Source organism: Molossus molossus, unplaced genomic scaffold (genome assembly GCF_014108415.1).
Source record: "Molossus molossus isolate mMolMol1 unplaced genomic scaffold, mMolMol1.p scaffold_m16_p_2, whole genome shotgun sequence".
Taxonomy (NCBI): Eukaryota; Metazoa; Chordata; class Mammalia; order Chiroptera; family Molossidae; genus Molossus; species Molossus molossus.
The window spans coordinates 21358770-21386293 of NW_023425355.1; positions in this window are offsets into that span (position 1 = coordinate 21358770).

Genomic DNA, 27524 nt, shown 5'->3' on the forward strand with positions numbered 1-27524 from the left:
TGATTTGTTGATGGTGGCCATTCTGACAGGTGTGAGGTGATGCCTCATTGTTATTTTAATTTGCATCTCTCTTATGATTAGTGATGTTGAGCATTTCTTCATATGTCTCTTAGCCATTTGTATGTCCTGTTTGGACAGGTGTCTATTTAGTTCCTCTGCCCATTTTTTAATTGGTTTCTTCGTCTTCCTGTTGTTGAGTTGTGTGAGTACTCTATATATATTGGAAATTAACCCCTTATCTGATGTATCACAGGGAATGATGCTCTCCCATACAGTGGGTTGGCATTCCATTTTGATGATTGTATCTTTTGCTGTGCAGAACCTTTTGAGTTTGATGTAGTCCCATGTGTTCATTTTCTCCTTTGTTTCTGTTGCCTTAGGTGATGTATTAGTGAAAATTCTGCTGCGTATGATGTCTGAATTTTCTTACCTGCAGATACTTTTAGGATTTTTATGAATTCATGAGTCACATTTAAGTCTTTTATCCATTTTGAGTTTATTATTGTGTATGGTGTAAGTTGATGGTCTAGTTTCATTATTTTGCATGTAGCTGTCCAATTTTCCCAACAACATTTATTAAAGAGGCTGTCTTAACTCCACTGTAGGCTCTTGCCACCGATGACAAATATTAATTGAGCATATTGCCTTGGGTCCATTTCTGGGTTTTCTGTTCTGTTCCACTGGTCTATATGCCTGTTCCTGTGCTAGTACCAGGCTATTTTGATTACAGTGGCTTTGTAGTATAACCTGAAATCTGGTAATGTGATCCCTCCAACTTTGTTCTTCTTTTTCAAGATTGCTATGGCTATTCGAGGTCTTTTTTGGTTCCATATGAACATTTGAAGTATTTGTTCTAGTTCTGTGAAGTATGTTGTTGGCATTTTGATGGGGATTGCATTGAATCTATACATTGCTTTGGGTAGGATGGACATTTTAATGATATTAATTCTTCAAATCCATGAACAAGGTATGTGCTTCTACTTTTTATATCTTCCTCTATTTCTTTTTTCAATGACCTGTAGTTTTCTGGGAATAGGTCCTTTATTTCTTTGGTTAAGTTTATTCCTAGGTATCTTAATTTTTTTGCCACAATGGTAAATGGGATTTTTTTTTAGTTTCTCTTTCTGTGATCTCATCATTCCTATATAAGAATGCCATCGATTTCTGGACGTTAATTTTGTATCCTGCTACTTTTCCAAATTCATTTATTAAGTCTAGTAAATATTTGATGGAGTCTTTGGGGTTTTCTACGTATAGTATCATGTCATCTGAGAATAAGGACAGTTTCATGTCCTCCTTTCCAATTTAGATCCCTTTTATTTTTTCTTCCTGTCTGATTGCTGTGGCTAAGACTTCCAGTAATATGTTAAATAGGAGTGGCGAAAGTGGGCATCCTTGCCTTGTTCCTGTTCTTAAGGGAAATGCTTTTAATTTTTGCCCATTGAGTATGATGTTGGCTATAGGTCTTTCATATATGGCCTTTATTATGTTGAGATATGATCCCTGTATTTCCAGATTGCTGACTGTTTTTATCAGAAATGGGTGCTGAATTTTGTTGAATGCTTTATCAGCATCTATTGATAAGATCATATGATTTTTATCTTTCATTTTGTTTATGTGGTGTATCACGTTTATTGATTTGTGAATATTGTACCAGCCGTGCATCGCTGGCTTGATCCCACTTAGTCATGGTGAAGAATATTTTTGATGTATTGATGAATTCGATTTGCTAGTATTTTGTTCAGGATTTTGGCATCTATGTTCATCAGGGATATTGCCCTGTAGTTTTCTTTCTTTGTAGTTTCTTTTTCTGGTTTTGGAATTTGAATTATGCTGGCCTCATAAAATGAGTTTGGAAGTCGTCCTTCTTTTTGAATTTTTTGAAATAGTTTGAGGAGAATGTGTATTAGTTCTTCTTTGAATGTTTGGTAAAATTCCCCCATGAAGCCGTCCGGGCCTGTGCTCTTGTTTGCTGAAAGAATCTTAATTACATCTTTAATTTCTTTTGTTGTTATTGGTCTGTTCAACTTTTCTATCTCTTCTTGGTTCAGTTTTGGGAAACTACGTGTTTCTAGAAATTTGTTCACTTCGCTTAGACTGTCGAATTTGTTGCCGTATAATTGTTCATAATATTTGTTAATGATCCTTTGTATTTCTGTGGTGTCAGTTATTATTTCTCCTCTTTCATTTCTGATTTTGTGCATTTGGGTTCTCTTTCTTTGCTTCTTTGTGAGTCTAGTTAAGGGTCCATCGATCTTGTTTAGCTTTTCCAAGAACCAGATCTATGTTTCATTGATCCTTTGAATTGTTTTTCTTGGTTTCCAAGTCATTTATTTCTGCTCTGGTCTTTACCATTTCCTTCCTTCATCTTGCTCTGGGGTTTTCTTTTTGTTTGCTTTCTAGTTCTTTAAGTTGTGAGGTTAGATAGTCTATTAAAATTTTTTATTGCTTCTTGAGGTAGGTCTGTAGTGCTATGAACTTCCCTCTCAGAACAGCTTACGCTGCATCCCATGGATTTTGTGTTGTTGTGTGTTCTTTTTCATTTGTTTCCAGGAAGTTTTTAATTTCGTCCTTGATCTCCATGGTAACCCATTCATTATTCAATAACATGCTATTTAGCCTCCATGTTTTCAAATGCTTTTGCATGTTTTTGTTGCAATTGATTTCTAGTTGAATGCCATTGTGATCTAAGATGTTTGATATGATTTCAATCTTCTTGAACTTGTAGACACTTAGTTTGTACCCTAACATGTGGTTTATCTTTGAAAATGTCCCATGGGCACTTGAGAAGAATGTGAATTGTGCAGTTTTGGGGTGTAATTCTCTGTAGACATCTATTAAATGCATTTGATCTAGCGCTTCATTTAAAGTCTGTGTTTCCTTGTTAATTTTTTGTCTAGAAGACCTATCCAGTGATGTCAGTGGGGTGTTGAAGTCCCCTGCTATGATTGTATGGTTGTTGATTTCTCCTTAGGAGTCCTCCAGAAGATTTTTAATATATGTTGGTGCTCCTATATTGGGTGCATATATGTTTACCAAGTTTTTATCTTTCTGTTGGATACATCCTTTCAATATTATGTAGTGGCCTTCTTTGTGTCTAGTTATGTCCTTCGTTTTGTAATCTACTTTATCAGGTAAGAGTATTGCTACCCCAGCTTTTTTTTTGTTTTCCATTTGCTTGAAAGATTTTTTTCCATCCCTTCACTTTCAACCTATGTAAGTCTTTTGTTGTGAGGTGGGTCTCTTGTAATCAATATATAGGTGAGTCATGCTTACTTATCCAGTGAGCTACTCTGTGTCTTTTTATCGAAGCATTAAAACCATTCACATTTAAGGTGATAATTGATATGTACTTATTTATTGCCATTTTTGTTTAGTGTGGTTCTATTTTTCTTCCTATTTTTTCTACTAATTACAGCAGTCATTTTAGCATATCTTACAGTGCTGGTTTGGTGTTAATATATTCCCTTAGCCTTATTTTGTTTGGAAAGCTCTTTATTTGACCTTCTATTTTGAATGATAGCCTTGCTGGGTAGAGTAGTCTTGGATTCAGATCCTTGTTTTTCATGACCTTGATTACTTCATGCCACTCCCTTCTGGCCTGTAGTGTTTCTGTTGAGAATTCAGCTGAGAGCCTTATGGTGTTTCCTTTTCAGGTAACTTGTTGCTTATCTCTTGCTGCCTTTAGGATTCTCTCTTTGTCTTTAATTTTTGGCATTTTAATTACTATGTGTCTTGGTGTGGGCCTGTTTGGGTTCTTCTTACTTGGGACTCTCTGTGCTTCTTGAACTTGAATGCCTTCTTCCTTCGCCAAGTTAGGGAAGTTTTCTGTCACTATTTCTTCAAATATATTCTCTAACCCTTGTCCATTTTCTTCCTCTTCAGGGACTCCTATGATGCAAATGTTAACACATTTCCAGTTGTCCCATAGTTCTTTGATGCTGTGTTCCTGTTTTTTAATTTTTTTTTTGTTTTGGTGTTCAGATTGGTTGTTTTTTTCTATCCTGTCTTCTAATTCACTGATCTGGGCCTCAGCTTCCTCTACTCTGCTGGTTAGTCCTTCCAATGTGTTCTTAATTTCTGCTATGTCATTCTTCATTTCTTCTTGGTTGGTTTTCAATGTTTCTATATCTTTACTCATGGTGCTGAGGTCCTTACTCATGCTGTTGAGCTTCCTCAAGATCATGGCTCTGAATTCTAGTTCTATTAACTTGCTTAACTGCACTTCATTTATCTCATCTTTGGTAGAGATCGCTTGTTCTTTCATTTGGCTTTTGTTTCTGTGTATCACCATTTTGACTATGACGGTGGGTTTTGGTGCCTGCCAAATTTTCCCTGTGGGTGTTGGTGTTCTGCTATTTGTGGCTCCCTCTGTTGGGTTTGAATGAGCCTGGGTCGGCCCATGTTAAACACCACTGTCAAGTCTTACTTTCCTGGGTAGATTTGAAAGCCCAGGAAAGGTTCAGTTATCCTCTAGCTTTTTCCTGGTGGCTAATAGTCTCAGTTACTCAGTGCCTTGGAATGTAGCCCTGGTGTTCTGCCTAAGAGGATTTCCAAAGGGTCGGATACATGCTGGTTGTGAATGAGCTTCAATTTTCATTCCTTTGCCTCACCTTGGAAAACCTGAATCTCCGAAGTGAGGGGGCTGCTTCTTTTTCCCACAGCTCAGGGAAGGAGCACACTGGCCAGTGTCCTTTGTGGCTGCAACTCAGCAAAAACTCTGAGTATTCTCCAAATCCCAGGTGTCCCTACAGATTTCAAGCCCAGCCTGTCCTCCCTCTGCCATAGCCCCCAGGTGAGTGGCTCTGGCTATTTTAGTGCTCTGTCCCGGCTCTCTGAGTTGTGGAGCAGGCTTGGTCCTTATTCCCCAAGGGTGCTGCTCACTTCTAACTCTGCTGCTGTGCATAGGCTCCCAGTCCGCCACTGTCTCACACCTCCACAGATCCTACCATTGTCCCTGGTTATATGGTCTTGTCCTGTTGCTTTTCTGTTGCTTTTTTTCTGAGGATTTGTCTTTATTTTACTTGTAATTCCCATTTGGTCCTGGGAGATAGTCTGTATAGCTTCTATTCACTCCACCTCCATTTTCCATCCTCCACGCCTAACTTCTGTGCAGCTGGGTCACACAGGCCTTTTTGGTACCCCCACACCTTGCAGGTCCCGTGGGTAACTGGATTGCACAGTCCCTTTGGGAACTGGCTCTATGCCTATGTTATGGGCTGCTATGTCGCACAGGCCTCTCTGGTGCTTCAGCAACCCATAGGTCCCATGAGTAATTGGATGGCACAGTCCCTGCTGGGTTGCACAGGCCTCTCTGGTACCCCTGCACCCTGCAGTTCCTGTGGGCAGACAGCTGGATCACATCAGTCTCTCTCCGGTTCTGGCTTCCCACTGCTCTTGTGGGTTACTGGGCCTCACAGGCCTCTGTGGAGCCCCAGGTCCCGCAGCTGGCGGCTGTGGAGTGCTGCTGCCCTGTGGGGCTCAACACCTACTCAGCTCTTGCTCTAGTTTTTGGGGATGGGTCTCAGCTGCTGGTCTGTGCTTCTGTTGCCTGGGGATGGATGTCTGCTACCCAGCCTCTGTTGCTGGGGGAATATCTCCACTCTGATAGGGCTGCTACTCTGGGGGATGGTGCTGGGCTCCTGGCTGTCTGGAGCTTCTGCGACTGTCACCTTGGGAGCTTCACTACTGTGTACTGATCTGTGTTGACACAGGATGTCCACTGGTCTGATGGTGCCAGGTGTGCTATCCCGGCTGTTGAGAAGGTTGCTGGGCCCTAGTCGCTCGCACTGCCTCCTCCCAGGGAAGACCCGGGATCTTCCAAAATGGTGGGACCTCCCCGTGGCGCAGGGAGAAGCATCCTGAAGGGCCGCTGACCGCGGTAGCCGGCTGCTCCATCCAAAGCACAAGAACCTCTGCTCCGTGCCTCTGCACTGCTCAGGTCTGGTCGTCCACCTTCATGTCCACTCACACTCTCTCTCACACTCTCTCACACACTCGCTCACTGTGTCACACAATTACCCTCCCTCCAGTCCTGCCCGCTGCCATCTTCCTTAGCTCAATTTTTAAATTGTTTTTTTTTAATTTTCTTATTACTTTTAAAAGTTCTGTGTACATTGTGTATAATAGTCCTTCATCAGACATATCTTATACAAATATTTTCTCTAATTAGGAGACTTGTCTTCTAATTCTTTTAACAGTGTCTTTTACAAAACATGAGTTTTTATATTAATGAATTCCAGATGATCAATTATGTTTCATGAATTATGCCTTTGGTTTTATATCTAAAAAGATATCACCATACCCAAGATCACACAGATTCTTCTGTTATGTTATCTTGTAGGAGATTTACAGTTTTATTTCTATTTATTTATTTTATAATCTTCACCGGAGGATATTTTTCTATTTATCATCATATAGAGTAGGAGGGAGGGAGGGAGGGAGGAAGAGGGAGAGTGAGGGAGAGAGAGAGAAAAACACCTATGTGAGAGGGACACATCCACTGGTTGCCTCCTGCATGATCTAACCAGGGCCAGGAACAAACCACAACTGAGGTCTATGCCCTTGAATTGAACCCATGACTCATTGGTCCACAGACCAATGCTCTGACCATTGAGCCAAACTGGCCATGGCAAGATTTACAGTTTTAAATTTTACATTTAGAGCTATGATCCACTTTCAGATTTTTGTAAAGGGTATAAACTTTGTGTCTTGATTCATTATCTGCATGTGGACAACCATTGTTGAAAAGACTGTGTTTTCTCTGTTATATTGACTTTGTTCCTTTGTGAATGAACAGGTGACTATATTTATGTAGGTCTGTTTCTGGGCTCTTTATTCTGTTCCATTGATTCGTTATTGTATTCTTTCAACAGAAGCACACTGACTATAGCTTTATAGTAAGTGTTGAGGCACGGTAATGCTAGTCCTTTGACTTCGTTTTTCTTCATTATGGTGGTAGTTATTTTGAGGCTTCAGCTTCTCTATCTAGACTTCAGAATCAGTTTGTCAATAACCACAAAATGGCATGCTGATATTTTGTTTGGGGCTGCGTGGAATCTATAGATTGGGAAAAACAGACATCCTGAGTAAATTAAGTTTTTCTATTTGTTATGGACCAAATTTTTAAAATACCCTCCCCAAACTCATACTTTAAAATTTTACAGGCTAATGTGATAGAGTTAGGAGGTGGGGCCTTTGGGGGGTAATTGGAATTAAAGGAGTTCATGCGGGTAGAGCCCTCATTAATGGAAGTAGTACCCTTATTAGAGCCACCACACTGCTAACCCCTTTTCTGCACTCCAACATGTGAGGAGCCAATGAGAAGCTGGCAGTCTGCAACTCAGAAGGGAGCAGAATTCAATGATGCCAGCACGCTGATCTCAATTTTCCAGCGTCCACCACTGTAAGAAATAATTTTTTGTTGTTTACAAGCCACCCTTGTCTCCAGTACTTTGATATAGCAGCCTGAAATGACAAAGACAGAATCTGCTACTGACAAATGGAGATGCTGCTACAACAATATTTAACGTGGAAGTGGCTTTGGCCCTGGAAAATGCATAGAAACTGGAAGAGTTTTGAGGTGCGTGTTAGAAAAAAGCTTTTGTCGCTGTAAATAGACCTTTCAAGAGGATTCTAGTGAGGGCTCAGGAAGAAAAGAAGAGAGCTGTAGAAAAATCCTCAGTTTGGAACACCTAAATGATCATGAACATAATGTTGGTAAAATCCATTTTGATGAAGCCTGAGATAGAAAGGTGGAATATGTTTTATTAGAAACTGAAGGAGAGGCAATTCTTGTAATAAAGCGGAAAAGAATTTGGCTTGATTGTGTTTGTGTCGCAGTGTTTTGTAGAAAGTAGAACTTATAAGAGATGACATTGTATATACTTAACTGAAGAAATTTCTAAGAAAAGTTAAAGGTGTGGCTTTGCCTCCACTTGACGACTTATAATAAAATGCAAGAGGAGAGAAATCATTTAAAGATGCAATTGTTAAGCAAAAAGAAACCAGAATTCAATGATTTGGAAATTCTCAGCATGTCTATATTATCAAAAAAAGAAAAATAAAAAAATGAGAAAGCATGTTTGGAAGAGAACATCAAGGGTGTGGCTGAGTAACAGTTTGATTAGATTAGTAGGGATGTAAACAACATTCTTAATCAACCATCTTAACAAAATCCAGAAATAGAGATGAAATTATACCATTAGAAATGCTGCCAGCTAAAAACAAATAACATAAAAGAGATAGGACAGAGTGAAGAAAGACTGCTGTACTTCTTAGACCCTAAAGGACAGGACCATAAAACTATTCTGCTGTCAGCATGCAGTATTCTTCAAAACAAGGGAAGAAAAGACCCAGAAGGCAACGCAGACATCATTAGGGCCGCCTCTCCCAGCACAGCTCAGAGTGCAAGGCCCAGGGAGCAAAGGCTGACTCTCCCTCAATTTCAAAGTGTGGCTTTATTACCGGAGGCTGTGGTTCTTCAGCAGTGTTGCAGGAAGAGAATTTCAGGGACACTTGCAAAGGAGGAGTTTAGTGATAGTGGCAAGATTTATCAGAGCAAAAAGGTGACAAGTGACAGTACACTCCCGGAGAGGCGGAGAGAGAGGGCAGACTCTAGGTTGGCAGCTGAATGAACTCAGGAAAGGAAGTTACTGAGGCAAAAGGAGAGTCGCTTGCCCCTGCTCGCTGCTCCTATGGTTGCAAGTCTCATGAGAACCCTTAGAGTTTAGGAGAAAAAGGCAAAAAGTACAAACCCGAGAGAAGAGAGGGCATGGGCATGCTCCAAGGAGGGCACACGCTGGGTTCTTTGTCTAGCTTCCAATATTTCGTTGGTTTCAAGAAAGAATAGACTTTCTTTTAAACACCCAATCTCTTTCTTGGTTTTTCCCAGGCTTGTTCTTGCTCCCTCCCCCTATCCAATCTGCTTCCTGGATTTTCTGGAAGTCTGTGTCCTTCTCCAATCCAATTTTTCCCTAGACTTTCTCAGGATAGTGCCCTCCCCCTTTTATGCTCACCATTTAGGCTTCTACTATACATGCCTCATAGTTCTGCTTCATCATTTGGCTTCTACTAAACGCGAGCTTAGTAAAAAGAAACTGTCTGTACCATCTTGGATTCTACTGCGAATGCACTCAGTGAAAGGAATTCCCTTCACCCTTTTCCCTCCCCCTGTTAATCTGGAGGAACACATCAGTTTAAACCCCTGGCGGCTGTAAAGCTGTCTTTTCTACCTAGTTGACTGGGCAGGATGCTGTCCAGAACGATGCTGGTTACTCCCCAGGGTGACTTTGAACCTGCTGTTTCCTGACTTAATCAGGCTTAGTTTCCTCCCTTCTGTTTCATTAATAACAATCTGCCTACTCTGACAGTTTCAATTATCAGCAGAGACATGGGGATGGGGCCAGAGGTGTGACCCTCACCCCAGTGGAAAACTGTAGCGTGGATGAAGCCACTGCAGAGAGCTACAGCATGTAGGTGGGTGGGATGATGCTGCTGCCCCATTATATCTGGAAGGTAGAGCACCGAGTCAAAGAAGATGTCAAGTCTTAAGATCACATGGAGCTTGGTTTGCTAGGTTTTGGACTTGTTTGGGATCCGTGCCCCTTTTCTTCTTTTCTATTTCTCTATTTTTGAAATGGGAATCTCTATCTTATGTCTGTCCCACCACTGCATTTTGGAAGCACATAACTTGTTTTGTTACGTGGGGGAGTGTTGTAAAATAATTGATGAAGAATTTCTAAATGGGCAGAGGAATTAAATAGACATCTCTCCGAACAGGACATACAAATGGCCAAGAGAAATATGAAAGAATGCTCAATGTCACTAATCATCAGAGAGATGCTAATTAAAACAACAATGAGGTATCACCTCACACCTGTCAGAATGGCCGCCAAACAAAGCATCAAACAACAAGTGTTGACAAGGGTGTGGAGAAAAGGGGACTCTATTACTGTGCTGGTGGGAATGCAGACTGCTGTAGCCTCTATGGAAGACAATATGGTGTTACCTTAAAAAATTAAAAATTGAACTGCCATTTGACCCAGTGATCCCACTTCTAGGAATATATCCTAAGAAGTCTGAAACACCAATCAGAAAAGATATATGCACCCCTATGTTCATAGAAGCACTATTTACAATCGCTAAGATATGGAAACAGCTCAGATATCCATCAATAGATGAGTGGATAAAAAAACTGTGGTACATATACACAATGGAGTACTATGCAGCTATAAGAAAGAAAGATCTCTTATCCTTTGAGACGACATGGAGGGACCTGGAAAGTATCATCCTAAGTGAAACAAGCCAATCAGAGAAAGACAAATATCACATGATCTCACTTATTTCTGGTATATGATGAACAAAACAAACTGATGAACAAAATAGACTCAGAGACATAGTCATAGGGTACACACTGACAAACCTCAGAAGAAGGGTCAGGGGTGAGGGAAGGGAAGAGGTAAACCACAGAACTTACATGCATGCATGTATGTGTAACCGTGGACATAGAGAACAATGCTGGGGATAGGTGCGGGGGGCAGGATTGGGAGGAGGGGGGGTCAATGGGGGAAAAGAGAAACATTTGTAACAAAAAGAAATTAATAAAAACTTTAAAAAAATAAAAATTTCTGAAATGTATTGTATGGGTAACAATGGTTGTAAATTAAACAAATAGTCAAAGCTATGGTAAACCCGCAATGGAAACTCACTAGTGTTACCAGGTTTTCTGGCAAAGTTCATTTTTGGCTTGTGTATTTCTTCAGGCTGGAACTAATTTAGATGAAAGAATTTATGAGCTAAAATTATTGAGAGACATCTTACACGATTGCCAAGGTTTCATACAGTCAGTTAAAGAAAATGCCAAGTTGGTAATCACTTTTTTTCCCAGGAAGCTCCAAGGACACAAAGACTTTAGTGATCATTGACTACCACCTGGCAATTTTGTTTGTTGGAAAGGACACTCGCCTTCACCTACAGTAGACACCAAAGAATCCAGGATGAGAAGCTACTGACATCAGAGGTAGACAGATATTGCAAGACACTGACAAGGGCTTATAAACCTACAGATTGGTGTTTAACTCAAACAAATTATTTGATTATCTTTACCTCTCTGCTAATGCTATTAGTCATACTGATAGTTATACATCTTGTTTTTTTATATAGTAAAACTGTTTATGATTACTGAACAGGTATAAGATAATTGTTAATACTCTTTTGATGGCTTATGTAAATGTTATACTAGATGCAAAATACAGAAAAAGAAGACAGACATCCAAACTTGGATCAGGATAGACATGATCCAGAATGTTGTTCACAGTGAAGGCCATAATACCTGACTGCCTTTCACTTACCTGCCCCTCCTCTTTTGGGGACAATTTGGTCTGAACTCACATCACATGGTTATAGTATTGTGCCAACTCCCATGGTCTACTGTATCAATGAGACAACATCTATACTGAGATTTACTAGGAATGAGCTTTCCTGGCACTGTGAGACCACGCTAGCCAAACAAAGGTTGGTCATCAGTGCATCCTTCAGATTGATTTATGACCAAAAGGAGAACTGTGGATGAAAAATGGGTTCTGTGGAAAGTAACCTCACAGGGTTACCTCGTTAAAAACTCCTAATGGGACAGGTCAGAGTAGGTAGTTACACCCCAGGCATATAACCTTTTTAGTAAAAGGTCCACCTTTGCCTTAAGCAAGCCCTGTCTATTGTTTCTGTGCATCAAGGTCAAAACACCTTTGAAATAAGCTAACCACCTTCAAGTCAAGAGAGTACATGATCTTGTTAACTACCCTGTAATCCAATTGCTTTCTATCACCTTTATGTAATCTTTTTTATGGTACATTCTTAATTTTAGATGCATAAAATAAAATAAATAAACCTGCAAAATTGTCATTGTCTCGAGCATTTGGGAACTCTTGCTTCCCAGCAAAAGTTTTAGCTCAAATAAACTCATAAAAATTCTCTTCAGGTTTGGTCACTCATACATTGACAGTGTCTCAGTCAGTTCAGGCTGTTGTATATCAAAGTACCACAGGTGGCTTACAAACAGCAGGAATTTATTTTTCATAGTTCTGGAGGCTGGAAATACAAGATCAGATTGCCAGCATGGTCAAATTCTGGCGAGAATCCTCTTCCAGGTTACAGATACTGGACTGTTGGTTATTTTCTCACATAGTGAGACACCCATCTCACTGATGAAGGTGGAGTCCCTGTGATCTCATTTAATTTGAATTACCTCCAGGCCCTGCCTACTGATACCATCACACTGGACGGCAGAGTTTCAACATACTAATTTTGGGAGACACAAACATGCAGTTCACATCATTCTGTCCATGGTCTGTTCAAATTTATGTCCTTTTCATGTGCAAAATACCCCCATTCCATCTCAACAACTCCAAAAGTCTTCATTCATTTAACATTAATATCTAAAGTCCACAGACTTATCTGAATATCATATAAATCAGATATGGGTGAGAAATGAGGTACTATTAATCCTGAGGCAAAATTTCTCTTTTTTCTGTAAACATAAAAGACAAATCGTTTGAGATGTTCTGGGGCCCTTCTGGAATACTGCAAAGTTATTCCTACATGTTGTGAGCAAGGAAGTATCCCCAACAGGAGTCACTCACACACAGTTGTGTCTTTCCACACTGCTAGGTTTATCAGGGAAGGCCTCCCCACTGAGCCAATAGAATCGCACACCGGTCACACACAGAAAGGAGGAGCTTACAGGATAGAAGGGAGCAGAGTGAGCATAGGGTGAAACGTCCCGGGTCACTGGCAGTCCGCAGGTAAAGAGGTGGACGTCAGTGTCAACCCAGGTAGCTGCAGTGGTGGCATGTGTCCATTAAAGTGGAAGTCTGGCAGGGCTTCAAGTGTGACCCATGGTACAGCCAAGCTCTAGCACTGGGTGGTCAGATCTCCGAGTTCTTATAACCCAGAAGTGGAGGTCCCATTCACTTCAGTGTCAAGATGGAATCCTTATCCAATTGTCCAGACTTGTGGTTTTGGACATTCTGGGCCCCTCCTAAGGGCATTCCCATGACTCCTCATTACCTCAGTCTTGACAGAGCAGTTGACATAACTGTCCTGGCTGACGTGACTCCATATTGGATTGTCAAAGGGGTCCAGAAAGTGCACTCTGCTCTATACATTACATATGTTGAGAGTTTAACAGTTGAACACCACACATTGTTTATGAAAAATGGGAATAAAAATTTACTTCTACAAAACTTTTGTCTTTCTTCAGGTAGAATTTTTTTTTCCTTGCAGGTACTTATTGTAGAAGCTGATTACCTTCAACCCATCAGGCCTTGAGCTGACTGAACCTGTGACTTAACTATTTTGTGAACTGGTTCACTTCCAATTCTCTTTTACTTGTAGGATGTGGCCCATCATGGTTTTTAACTGTAAGCCATGTTTTCTAGGGTTCCTCTTCCTTGGTTGGTCCTGAAATTTGATTCAAATATGCCACATATCGGACTCCTGAGAACAAGGTCTACTAATCTTCTCAGCCTCTTAGCTACTCTTCAAAATTGTCAAATGACTTGAGGGGGAATATAGCACAAATTTTAGGTTCACCTCTCTGAAATTTCCTTCTTTTGAGAATCTTGACTGTTCAAGTCTACAAAGCCCTGGTAGTTCTCAGATGCCATCAAAATACCTTGTTCTTGTGTTTATGCTTTGAACAGCTTTTCTGGTTATTCTTGCATAAGTAATGTTCCACAACAAGAAAGTTCAACACTATTGGAAAGAAGCATCTCCCATTTGACTTTTGTCAGGGTAGGCAGTTAGTTATTAACGAAAGAGAAGGGAGCAAACTAAGCCTGATTAAGTCGGGTAACAGCACATGCCTGTTCTCTGCCTCTCTGGGAGCGTACTACCACTTGTCACATTTTGCTCTAATAAATCTTGTCATCATCATTAAACTCCTCCTATGTGAGTGTCCCTGAAATTCTTTCTCCATGACACCAAAGAGGAGCCTGTTTCCTTTGGTAACACTATTAATAATATGTTCTTTCAAGAAGAAAATAAATTTCTCATAAGATGAGAAAATGCCATAGTTTCTTCCATCAACATGTATGTCTCCTTCAATTTTTATAATTTTCTCAACCCTGGTTTTTCATAATCCTTGATCTAATATTTTCACTAAAATAAATCTGCTTTTGAAAACCATTTAGTCTTTTATTATATGTTTTATATTTACTAGCATACCTTGAAATCACTTCAGAGCTCCTTATTTACCTATAGCTTTCTCATTTTTAATATCTTCTTACAATATTTCCCCACGTGATTTTTATAAAATAATATTTGGATGTGTGCATATTATTAATTCAGACCTCTGCAGCATTTTATCATCTTCTCCTCTACTGTTTTTTAAATTATACTGTTTCATTGGGAAATTTTTATTACAGTCTTGGTGGCAAGTGCATATCCTTGTTGAAGAAAAAAATATTAAGTAACCTGTATTCTTGTTCCTCCACTAATTAAAATTCTATAAAAAATTATTCATATAGAAATTTCCAACTAATGCTTTCTAAAAATAATATTTTAATGCATTTATTTCCCAAGGTTTTGCATATTTTGCAACTTATCCTCCCATCATTTAGATATGGTATTTAAATATTTCAACATAAACACAAAGGTTAGGTGGACATGATTTTTTTTTTTTAATCCTCACCTGAGGACTCTTTTGCATTCATCTTCAGAGAGAGCAGGAGGGAGAAAGGGAGAAAGAGAGAGAGAGAAACATCGATATGAGAGAGACACAAGGAGTAGTTGCCACCCCCACAACCCCAACCGGGGCCAGAGACAAACTGCAACTGAGGTACGTGCCCTTAGCGGGAACCGATCCTGGGCCTCTTTGGTCCCTGGGCTGATGCTCTAACTGCTGAGCAAAACCGGCCAGGGCAACATGATTTAATTTTTAAAAGTAATATTAGATACATTCTATAGAAGCATTAATTATGAAGTATTTAAAAAGTTTGTTCAGCCCAGCAGGTGTGGCTCTGTGGATTGAGCATCATTCCATGGACTGATAGGTCCTGGTTTGATTCCCAGTCAGGGCACATGCCCAGGTTGCAGGCTCGATCCCCAGTAGGGGGCGTGCAGGAGGCAGCCAATCAATGTTTCTCTCTCACATTCATGTTTCTATCTCTCTCTCCCTTCCTCTCTGTCTAAAAAATCAATAAAAACTTTTTTTTAAAAGTTTGTCCAATAGTAGTATAAAATAATCTTATACCTTACAATTACATCCAACTAGAAAAAATGCAATCTAGTTCCCCAACAGTTTGCATATGAGTCACATGCCTTATTACCTAATTTACTACAAACATGCACACACACATTTTTGCTGACAGTAGTAGTGGACAGCTGCCAAAACTCATTAGCTCCCCCAACACATACACAACAATAATTGACAGATGTGAGTGAAGATGTTTTATTTTTTTTATTTTTTTATTTTTTTCTTATCCTCACTCGAGGACATTTTTTCCATTTTTTGTTCAGATAGAGCGGGAGGAGAGAGAGGAAGAGAGAGAGAGAGAAACATCGATGTGAAGGGACACATCGAGTGGCTGCCACCGCACGACCAACCAGGGCCGGGGACAAACTGCAACCGAGGTACGTGCCCTTAGCGGGAACCGAACCCGGGTCTCTCCGGACCGCAGGCCGACGCTCCAACCGCTGAGCCAAACCGGCCAGGGCAGTGACGATGTTTTAAATGATCAACACAAATGATACCCAACAGCACCATTAGCTTTCTTAGATCATTTAAGTTGTGTAATATGGACATCAAAAGGTTCATAAGTAGCTTCTTTACTTTCAAGTGTGATACAAAGTCATTGTTGCTAGGACCCAATTTAATAGATTGACTAATATTAGCAAAAGCTGAATTAATTTATTCATTGGTCTATTTATGTATTTTAATAAGCCAATGGCATGACATGAACACAGCTGGGAATAATATTTAATATTTTTCCATTTGGAATTGTTTAATGATTTAATTACAATGTAGATCAATCATATGATGTCAATAATTTCAATAAGAGTAAAAAATGTATATGAAATCTAAAAATATAATTTATCCAGTTATGCTTATTGTCAAAGTTCAGTTTATGATTATTCAAATTATTCTTTCACCCAGTGAGAAAAAGAAATGATAACATGACTTTTTTGGATAGCAATTATTTTAGTTAATTTTCAAGTTTATGTTTAAATCATTTCTGATTTGTATTAACAGTTGAATTAATTTGTAGTTTTCAATTTGCTCTCCAAATGCTTGTATTTATTGTGAACAGTATTGTTTTACATGCCAATACACAGAGGATAAACAAAATGAAGAAAAAGTGAGATTTCTTATGTAACTGTTAAATTAACTTCACAGACTCATCATGGTTTTAGTGTTTTAGACATTAAGAACAGTTTAAATTTTGGAAGAGTCATAACCAATTGAAAAAAATCACATATAAATTGTCGTTGATGAGACATTTTGATTTCAAGTACAATACTGTCATTTTAACCTAAAGGGCAAGTATTGCAAAAAGCCAGGGGAATTACAATTTGATTAATAGATAATGAATGTTTATAGGAATCAAAATGAGAACACGGTAGGAAAATACTGAATTCTACACCATCATACTGTATATACAACATTCTTTCTGAGAGTAGATTTTCTGTCAACCATATCTTCCTTATGTTTCTCCCAAGAGTCTGCTGCCTGGTGAAAAGTAATTAAAGACATTAGAGTAAAGAAATAAAAAGACCAATTAGAGCAGAAGTAAAAGGATTTTTCATCAAAAGGCTGCTATAACTAATAAATTATTATTGTCAGGTTTGTTTTGGAAAACTTATTGCAAATCATTATATAAACACACGCACTAAAGGTAATTAAGTCAACAGAACAATGTTCTTTTTTCAATGTGAGAAAAAAATACTATGACATTAAAAAATTAAAGTATATCTTCATCTCTAAAGTACTCTCCTTTTATTCTTCTTCTTCTTTTTTCTTTTCTTTTTTTTTTATCCTCACCCGAGGATATTTTTCCATTTTTTGTACAGATAGAGTGGGAGGGAGAGAGAGGAAGGGAGAGAGAGAGAGAAACATCGATGTGAAGGGACACATCGAGTGGCTGCCACCCACACGACCAACCAGGGCCGGGGACAAACTGCAACCGAAGTACGTGCCCTTAGCGGGAACCGAACCCGGGTCTCTCCGGACCGCAGGCCGACGCTCTAACCGCTGAGCCAAACTGGCCAGGGCTCTTCTTCTTCTTTTTTTAATGAAGAGTATGCAACTTCCCAATAACAGGTCCCCTCTTTAAAAAAAAGGAAAAAAAATGTTTTGAAAGCCAATCTGTTATAATTTCTCAATTAGAATCTGTCATTATATACATCCTAAACTCAAAAAATCAGGCTTAGTTCTTCTTCCCTGATTTGGGGAAGGCACACTGCTATGTAGACCAGACAGGTGTAACTGCAAGATTATTGGTAGTAAACAAAGAAATACTACCATGCAGTGGAAGCATTCAATCACAAAACGACAATGAGTTTTGGAATCAAAGCTGATTTGGGTTTGAATCTGGTTCTAGAATTTATTTCCTATATAACCTAGGCCAATTAATTTGCCTCTCATCATCAGTCAAATGGGAATAATAATGTCATCTCATGGGGCTGATGTGAGGGAGCTGCTGAAATATGCATGCAAAAACCCTAACAATCCCTGCCCTATAATTAGCACTCATTGAGTGTTAAATGTATTGCATTCCACTTGACCCTGGAGGGACCAAAATTCTGCCACCCTAAAGCTGCTCTTTGGGATATTGATTTTAAGTTGTTTATTAAGAAACAAGACTCAGAGGAAACCATTGACATTGACCCTGCCACCTTTCCTGCACAAGAGATTCAGATGGAGAACCTGCTTCAAGAAGATTTTAGGATGCCACCTTAACCTAATTTGAACTAAGTATGGTAAACAAGAGGGCTTCAAACACATTCTTATTAGTTAGATACCCCCAGTGTCCCATTGTTTATGAGTCACATAGCAAGGATTTTTCTATCAGTATGTTCTGGTCTTCAACTACCTGTAAATCACCCATTCCCACATCTGAAATCTGAGACCACATTCCCCCCTTTCTCCTTTGTTCAAAATGTCTTATATGCCCAATGTTGCCTTACTATCTTTACACTTTCACTGATTTATCGTGTCTATGTGAATTCTATATGTGCTTGTATTAATCTTTGATTTTTTCCTGTTAATTTGTGTTCATTAATTTGTTATTAACCCAGCTGGAAAAACTTAGAAGGTAGAAGGAAAAGTATTAATAGTTTTTTAGCCCCCACAACCCTGAATAATACCAAAGGCTCTTGTATACATTCAAAAGAACAACCAACCCATGAATTGACCAAAGACATTATGTTCAATTAATATTTGACAAAGGTGGCAGAGCATACAATGGAGTAAAGACAGCCTCTTTAACAAATAGTGTGGGGAAAATTGGACAGCTACATGCAAAAAAAAAAAAATTAAACTAGACCATCAACTTACACCATACACAAGAATAAACTCAAAATGGATAAAAGACTTAAATGTGACTCATGAATCCATAAAAATCCTAGAAGAAAATGTAGGCAACAAAATTTCAGACATCATACGCAGCAGAATTTTCACTGATACATCACCTAAGGCAGCAGACAACAAAGGAAAAAATGAACACATGGGACTACATCAAACTAAAAAGCTTCTGCACAGCAAAAGAAACAAGCATCAAAATGGAAAGGGATCCCACTATATGGGAGACCATAATCATCAATGCTGCATCAGACAAAGGGTTAATTTCCAAAATATGTAGAGTGCTCATACAACTCAACAAAAGGAAGACAAAGAACCCAATTACAAAACGGGCAGAGGAAATAAATAGATAACCTCTCCAAATAGGACATACAAATGGCTAAGACACAAATGAAGAAATGCTCAACATTACTAATCATCAGAGAAATGCAAATTAAAACAACAATGAGGTATCTCCTCACATCTGTCAGAATGGCCACCATCAACAAATCTTCAAACAACAAGTATTGGCGAGGGTGTGGAGAAAAGGTCACTCTAGTACACTGCTGGTGGGAATGCAGACTGGTGCAGCCACTATGGAAAACAATATGGTGTTACCTCAAAAAATTAAAAATGGAACTGCCATTTGACCCAGTGATCCCACTTCTAGGAATATACCCTAAGAAGCCTGAAACACCAATCAGAAAGAATATATGTACCCCCATGTTCATAGCAGCACTATTCATAATAGCTAAGATCTGGAAACAGCCCAAATGTTCATCAGTAGAAGAATGGATTAAAAAAGCAGCCCTGGCCGGTTTGGCTCAGCGGTTAGAGCGTCAGCCTGCGGTCCAGAGAGATCCGGGTTCGGTTCCCGCTAAGGGCATGTACCTTGGCTGCAGTTTGTCCCTGGCCCTGGTTGGGTCGTGTGGGTGGCGGCCACTCGATGTGTCCCTTTCACATCGATGTTTCTCTCTCTTCCTCTCTCTCCTTCCCGCTCTATCTGAGTGAAAAATGGAAAAATGTCCTCGGGTGAGGATTATAAAAAAAAAAAAAAAAAAAAAAAAAAAGCAGTGGTACATATACCCAATGGAGTACTATGCAGCTGTAATAAAGAAAGATCTCTTATCCTTTGAGACGACATGGAGGGACCTGGAAAGTATTATCCTAAGTAAAACAAGCCAAACAGAGAAAGACAAGTATCATATGATCTCACTTATTTGTGGAATATAATGAACATAACAGTCTGAGGAGATGTGGAAGTCCCAGAGATGTGGAAGTGGGGTACAGACTGACAATCCCCAGAAGAGGGGTTGGTGGGCAAGAGATAAACTACAGAACTTATATGCATGTATGCATGAACAAAGGACATGGACAACAAAGCTGGGGACATGGCGGGGAAGATAGTGGAGGGGGGAATCAGTGGTTGGGGAGGAGAAATATCTGTAACAAAAATAAATAAGTTAATAAAAAAAAAAAAGGCTCTAGTACATATACCCAATGGAATACTATGCAGCTATAAGAAAGAGAGATCTCTTATCTTTTGAGACAACATGAAGGGACCTGGAGAGTATTATCCTAAGGGAAGCAAGCCAATCAGAGAAAGACAAATATCACATGATCTCACTTATTTGTGGAATACAATGAACAAAACAAACGGATGAACAAAATGGACCCAGAAACACAGAAGTAGGGTACAGACTGAAAAACCTCAGAAGAGGTGTTGGGGGAAGGGAAAAGATAAACCACAGAACTTATATGCATGTACACATAACTGATGGACAGGGACAACAAAGCTGTGGACAGGTGGTTGGGGATTGGGAGGAGGGTGTCAATGGGGAAAAAAGGAGAAACATCTGTAACAAAAATAAAATAACGAAAGCACAATCAGCAAGTAAAAGAATGAAGGTGGAGAGCTATTTCCCAGACAAAAATGCTTTTTAACTTTTATACCCACTCCAAACTTATATTCCTCAAGTCTGCTTTGCAAGATCTTATTCTATGCTATCACTGTCCTTTCTAGGCTACTCATACTTGTTCATTTTAATTTGATTTCTTTTTTTTTGGTACTTGCCCCTAGTGGGAACTGAAACTGGGACTCTCTGGTCCTCAGGCCAATGGTCCAACCACTGAGCCAAACCCCCCAGGGCCACTTTAATCTGATTTCATAGGGATGAATATGTTGGAAGAAACAAGCCTTTTTTTCAGGATCCTTTATCTTCCTATTGAAAGCTTTGCTTCTTAAGTCCTTAAAAACTCTAATCACATAAATTATTGTTTATTTTCATAGTAGAAAAAACTACAAAATAAAGTCTTTATTACTGTGGTAATCAATGCAAGTTTTAAAATCTCCTAATCCTTGTTTGTGTAGTAGACAAACAAAAGATGAACAGATTATGTACAAATTCTTCAGACTTTAAAGCTTAAAGGCTAAAGCTTAATTAAGTACATCACTACAATTTCAAAAAAGAAAAGGTACATGAAAGACAAGGTAAATCTGTAACGGGAAGTGGATGTGATAAACTATCTATACTAGTCTGACTAGCCATAGAATAGAACTAAAATGAGAATTTACTAACGAAGTGAGTTCATGAAAGAACTTAGATAAGCTACCCATGTTTATCTTAGTAAATATTAAACCCAGCTTGATACTCTAACCTAATTTTTCTTAAAACTGGAGCTTGCATGTTAAAAGTTTTTAGTGTAATTTACAGTCTCTTCTTGTGTGAACCTAGGAAGCAGTATGGCATCAAGGCCCGGCTGATGCCAACTGCTGAGTCAACAAGAATTCAGCTGTCAAAAAAAAGCACAAAAAAAAACCCAGATGGCAAACTCCAGAATGGTGACCATAACAATCTATATTGGGACCAGCAAGAACACAGCCTTCACAGCCACAGCCTCTCCCACTTATTTCTTTGTTCTGCTTCTTCTCTCCCTCCTGATAAAAACCCTTGCCTGCACTGAGATGAACTTTGGGATGATAGTCCCTCATCCTCTCAGATAGCCGGCACTCAAATAAACCACTTTCCTTTTCACTAGCACCTGTCCCACAAGTTTGGCTTTTGTTGCAGTAGGCAGCAAAAATTGGGTTCAGTTACAAATCTAACTTTTTAAAGTAATTAATCTTGTTTAGAGAATAGTCAAGATGCTATTTTAAATTTCATACTAGGTCAAACAATTTTTTTTAAATCACATTTTATTGCAGTGTGGTAAACTGATTCAATCGCCCATGTAAGTCTGACTGAAATAATTGTTCAGGAATTGTCAAAAGAATAGTAAATAATGTGGTGAAAACTTAATTTGAGTAGTTTTTTTCCAAATAGACAATTGTGAAAACTTTTTTTGAATGTTTACAATGGATCTTGATATGAAGTGGAAGGAATTTATTTCATTAAAATTGATATATACTCTTTTATTTTAGTCTTCAAGTCTTTTTTATTTTAAATTTACCTTTATTATTGAAAGTATTATAGATATCCCTAATTTTTTCCCCTCATTGACCACCTTTTCCCCACTTCCACCCCCCTGGACTTCACTGCGCTGTTGTCTGTGTCTATTGGTTATGCATATATGGATATATATACTCTTAAATGTTGAGATTTCACCAACTTCTACTAGAAAGAATCATGTGTTCCTTAAGCATAATATTAAATATTTAGAAGTTTTTTGGAGGACACTTGTGGGGCTGCAATACACCAACACATGGATCTCCCACTCCCATAAGAATTGAAAATATTTCATTTCCCCGGTGGATGGGAGGGTAGCTGGTCCACAATTCTCTGCTGTCAGTGCATTAAAGGAACCATCCTAGGCTATAAAAAGCTGCTTCATCCTCTTTTCAGAGGTAGTTTACATCTAATACTGATTCATGTGGGCTACAAAAGCCCTGTTGTCTTTGTACCATCTTGGGACAATTTTGAAATCATCTTAGTTTGAGATTCCCACTGAGTCAGCTGAGGCCTTTGTTGAGTATGCATTAGAGCCAAACGTGTCCTCTGCTCAATCATACTCCCTGTCCTTCCTCTACAGGTGTTTATCCAGAGAGTACTCTCTAATCAAATATGCATAATAATGTACATTTCCATCCCAAAGTACTATACTACTTATCTTAAAATTTTTTTATGGAGTAATATAAAAAAAAATTTCTTAGATGTGAATAAGAAAGTTCATATGTTTCTAAGGTCTAAAGAGTTTTGCACAAAAGTAATATCCTTAAGAGTACCAAAGTACATTATTTATATAGAATCTTACATTTTATAAAGTAGTATCAGGATACTTAAATTGATTTGATCCTCAGAATGTCTCTGTGAAGATGGTAGGACAGGTATTATCCATATACGTTTACATGTAACAAAACTGAAACTTGCCCAAGATTAGGCAAAAAGAGGCAGAGTTAATTATTCAAACTCAATTTATATTAATCAATACAAAATTAAATCCATATTAAAGAAATATATGCAGGGTGGGACAAAAGTATGTTTACAGTTGTGAGTACTTAAAACACAAAGTTTGTTCTTGTGTCATTTTTTATTAATTATTGTATTATTTTCCAAACAAACAACTGTAAACCTACTTTTGTCCCATCCTATATTTACATATATATTATGCACATAATACATACAGCTCTACATTAATCCAAAGAATTTATTAAACATATATTGGGACAATTTCTACATAATGTCATTCAGGTAATGATGACATTTAAATACTTAAGTTATTAAAGGTCCTCAGAATTTTTGAATGTTTAAATGATAGTAGCCTAGCCAAGCAAATGCCTGTCAATATTTTGGTACCATGACAAATGCAGGATTTGACTCTAGGCTGTATTTCTCTCCAGAATATTCAGAACTGCAGTTTGTTCTTCAGGGTAGCAAGCCATAAAGCTCAGACTTTGTTACATCTGTCAAGTCATACCAGAAGATATGCCAAATAATCAGTATAAGACTTTTTTACTACTTATGTTTGTTGCTTTCGGGTAAACTCACTCTATCTGGAGAATTCCATTATTCAGAGCAGGATTTTAATTTAATGAAGCAAAGGTCATGTTTCTGAGGGTAAATTACTTAGTCTTACTCTGGTCTATGTTATAGAATGTAATACAAACATCTTCAAAGTGCCCAAAATAGGAACATGATGAGAAGGTTAAAATACATTTATTAGTAGTATAATTTTAAAAAATCAAAAAGATTTACAGTAAACTTAGAGGTAGCAGCTTCACATAGCAAAGACACAAAGTTTACCATGTCAACTGAACTGCTGTGTTGATTGGAGAGATCCATTCTCATAACCCATACACCTGAATGTCTGTTGAAGTGTAATGTTACTTCTACATAAATTCTCTGTGGGGATTTAAAAAAATAATCCTTTTTTCTCACCTTCTAAGTTCTTTTACCTGGGCTAATAATCAAATTAACAAAGACAGACTGATTAACAGGATAAAAATCAAATTTCAATACATGTACATGGGGAATTCACATAAGTGTCAAAATTCCAAAGACAGTGAGGCAAAATCGTATATATCTCTATCTCTATCTCCATCTCCATCTCCATCTCCATCTCCATCTCCATCTCCATCTCCATCTCCATCTCCATCTCCATCTCCATCTCCAACTCCATCTCCATCTCCATCTCCATCTCCATATCCATATCTATATCTATATCTATATCTATATCTATATCTATATCTATATCTATATCTATATCTATATCTATATCTATATATGACATTTTAGACAGAAAGAGAAAAGGGGGGATTGGAATTTTAGATTTAAAAAATGATAATGGGTGATTTGCAGTTAATTGAGAAACAGCAGAACACACAGGGCAGGGAAGTGTTTTGCTAGACAATCCAGAAACAATGGGACTTGGGCGAATCTAGTCAGCAGGCTCTTTCTAGGACTCTTCTGTCTCCTGCTGAGGTGATTATCCTCAGGTTTCCTTGCTGAAGCAGGTTTTCCCCTCTGAATCTCTTAGGCAGGAAAAGGGGGAGTGTCAATGTTCTTTCTGAGTCTTTGGTTTCTTAATAACCAGCTTAAAATTAACACCCCAAAAGACAGCTTTAGGGTGTTGGCAAAAGTTTGGTCCCCTTCACATCCTGCCCACAATGGCCAATATTTTCCTTTACAAATCTGGTTCTTTTTTCATTGCTTAAAATTCTGGATTCAGAATAACACATAGTTAAATTAGATTAATACATGATTCACTAATTCATTATTTTAAAATAGTCTGTCTTGTCAGCCTGTCAATTTGGGATGACAATATAACTACCAGGAATTCAACTCTCCTTTTATTACTTCAGAAATTTTCCCCAAGTATTATATGACAGTAAAGCCAAAGTGAATCTTATTATAGGAGCTTAATTTCAGGAGTTTTAATCCTTTAATCTAATGCTTATTCCATTTGCAAAGACAAGTCACACAAACATTTGCTACAAGAAAACTCAATTTACATTGTTATACATTTTTTTATATATATTTATTTTTGTTGTTAATCCTCATCTGTGGATATTTTTCCATTGATTTTTAGAGACAGTAGAAGAGAGATGGAGAGAGAGAGACAGAGAGAGAAACATCGATGTGAGAGAGACAGATGGATCAGTTGCCTCCTGCATAAACCCAACAGGGGCCAGGAATGGAACCTGCAACCCAGATACATGCTCTTGACTGGGAATCAAACCCATAACTCTTTGGTCCACAGGCCAATGCTCTAACCACTGAGCAAAACCGGTCAGGGCATTGTTATACATTTTAAATGACAAGTTCTTTATTTTATACTTGTATTTAGTATATATTATTTGACACATTTGTACATTTACTATATATAAATATATATGTGGTGTGTAAATGTTTATGTGTTTTAAGACTATTTGTTCACTAGTACAAATTTATTGGAAATAAATTAGTTTTGATTTGCCTTCTACTCTGGCTACTTATTAATTCTGACTAAAATGACTCAGAAAATCTGCCCTCATTAGGGTCTTAGTGGCAGCAATTTATGGCGGAAAAATATGATGAGCTACAAAAATGAAAAACAACAGCAATAAGAGGTAACATTTTGTTTTGCTTACTGTATGGTGCCAGACACTGCTTTAAACCCCTTCTCATTTACTAAGTCATTTTCCTTTTTAAAATATATAATGGAGTGGTGGCAGAAATTCGGTTGGCAGGAAGAGACAGACTGCATGCACTCGGAGGATTAGAAAAGGACTGTTTAATGTGCACTGGTGCTGGCCCAGTGGAGTCACCTCCAAAGGCTGAGACCTGAGCCTGGGTTCCAGCCGCCTATTATACATGATAAACCTCTGGGCATTTGGGGGCCTTCTAGCTCCACTGTAGTTTAGGCGGTTGGCGGATGTACGGGGAATTACAAAAGCCAAGGGCGGGGTCTCTGTACTGCCTAAGGGGCTGCACCTGGCCTGCCTTCTCATAGAATCCAGGGGCCTGGGGGGGGTGTCTTTGCACTGAGAGATAAGGGGGTCATCTGTATCCTGCTTGCCTTCTCAATGGCATCTACTGCCTTTTCTCTGTTCTCTTTCCAAAAGTACTATTAATTAGATGTGAAACTTTATGGTTTGATCCTTTCCAATTTCTTTAGAGAATAATCTCCTGCCTGGGTGGAGAAAGAGTTCTCACCCTTCTGTATGGGACAGAAATCATAGGGGATCTAATGACTGCATGTAACAATGTTTGACTAATCCACCTGGATTCTGCCATTACCTTCTCATTTCTCACTCCACACTGCCTCTCTCCCACTTTCTTTTTTTCTTTTGATATTTTGTTCAGATAGAGTGGGAGACAGAGAGAGAGAGAGAGAGAGGGAGAGAAACATTGAAATGAAAGGGACACATCGAGTGGTTTCCACCCTCACAACCCAACCAGGGCCGGGGACAAACTGCAACCGAGGTACGTGCCCTTAGAGGGAACCGAACCCGGGTCTCTCTGGACCGCAGGCCGACGCTCTAACCACTGAGCCAAACCGACCAGGGCCCTCTCTCCCACTTTCAATAATACTTCATATTTTTAAGCTCCAAGGCTTTCAGAGGTTCTGTGGAGAGGATTGATCCACTTAAATGTATGATTTCCTTCTGAAGGCATTTAGATTGTAGCTTTCTCCACTCTGCAGAGACAGTTACCACTCTTTCATTTACTTTCTGCTTTCAATAATGTGTTTAGCAATCTCTTGTCCACCGATGTGCCCTTCCTATCCACTTTGTCGTTGTCAATTTATATCTTCGGTTCTGTTATAGTAGGGTTTCAAATGGGAAAGGAGATAAACATGAGATCAATCTGTTGTCTTTAGCCAAAATCCAACAAACCATTCCCCCCCCCAGATGCAACCTACCCCGCTCTCCGAAATTGTCTACCGAAGGTGACATCATGCAATTCTAACTAGTGGGAACACTTTACCAAAGTAATCTTGTCTAAAAGAAGGTGTGTATTTACAAAGAGTTTATTGAATAGAAGGGTCACAAAATATACTTCTCAACACCTCTCCTGTCTGCACAACTGGGTAAAATTTCTATCATTTTTCTTGTCACTGGGCATTAAAGACGGTTCTGCCAACAGGAGAAAAGGCTAATGCTAATGATTCCCTAAGTTTATCCCAGAACTATAATAACTTCACTAATTGGCCTAAGGTAATAAATGGCTAATAGTCTCTTGAATTCTTTTTCCTCTTCATTTCATTTATGGCTCTTGATGATTTTCCTTCTCCACCCATTACCTTTAAAATCCCATACTCTATATTTTTACATGTTAAGATTTACAGAAAAGCCCCTTTTCTTGAGACAGAAGCATCCTCTCCACCAAAAAACAATGTCTCTAAAATATAATAAAGTGCATATTATATTCCACAATTTTAGTTTCAAATTGAGCCTTTAGAATGAAATATGAAAAAAATGACAAGAAGTACTAGTTCATTTAATTTCCTACACTGACTAAGCAGCTTTATTCATTCAAGGGCAGAAGGA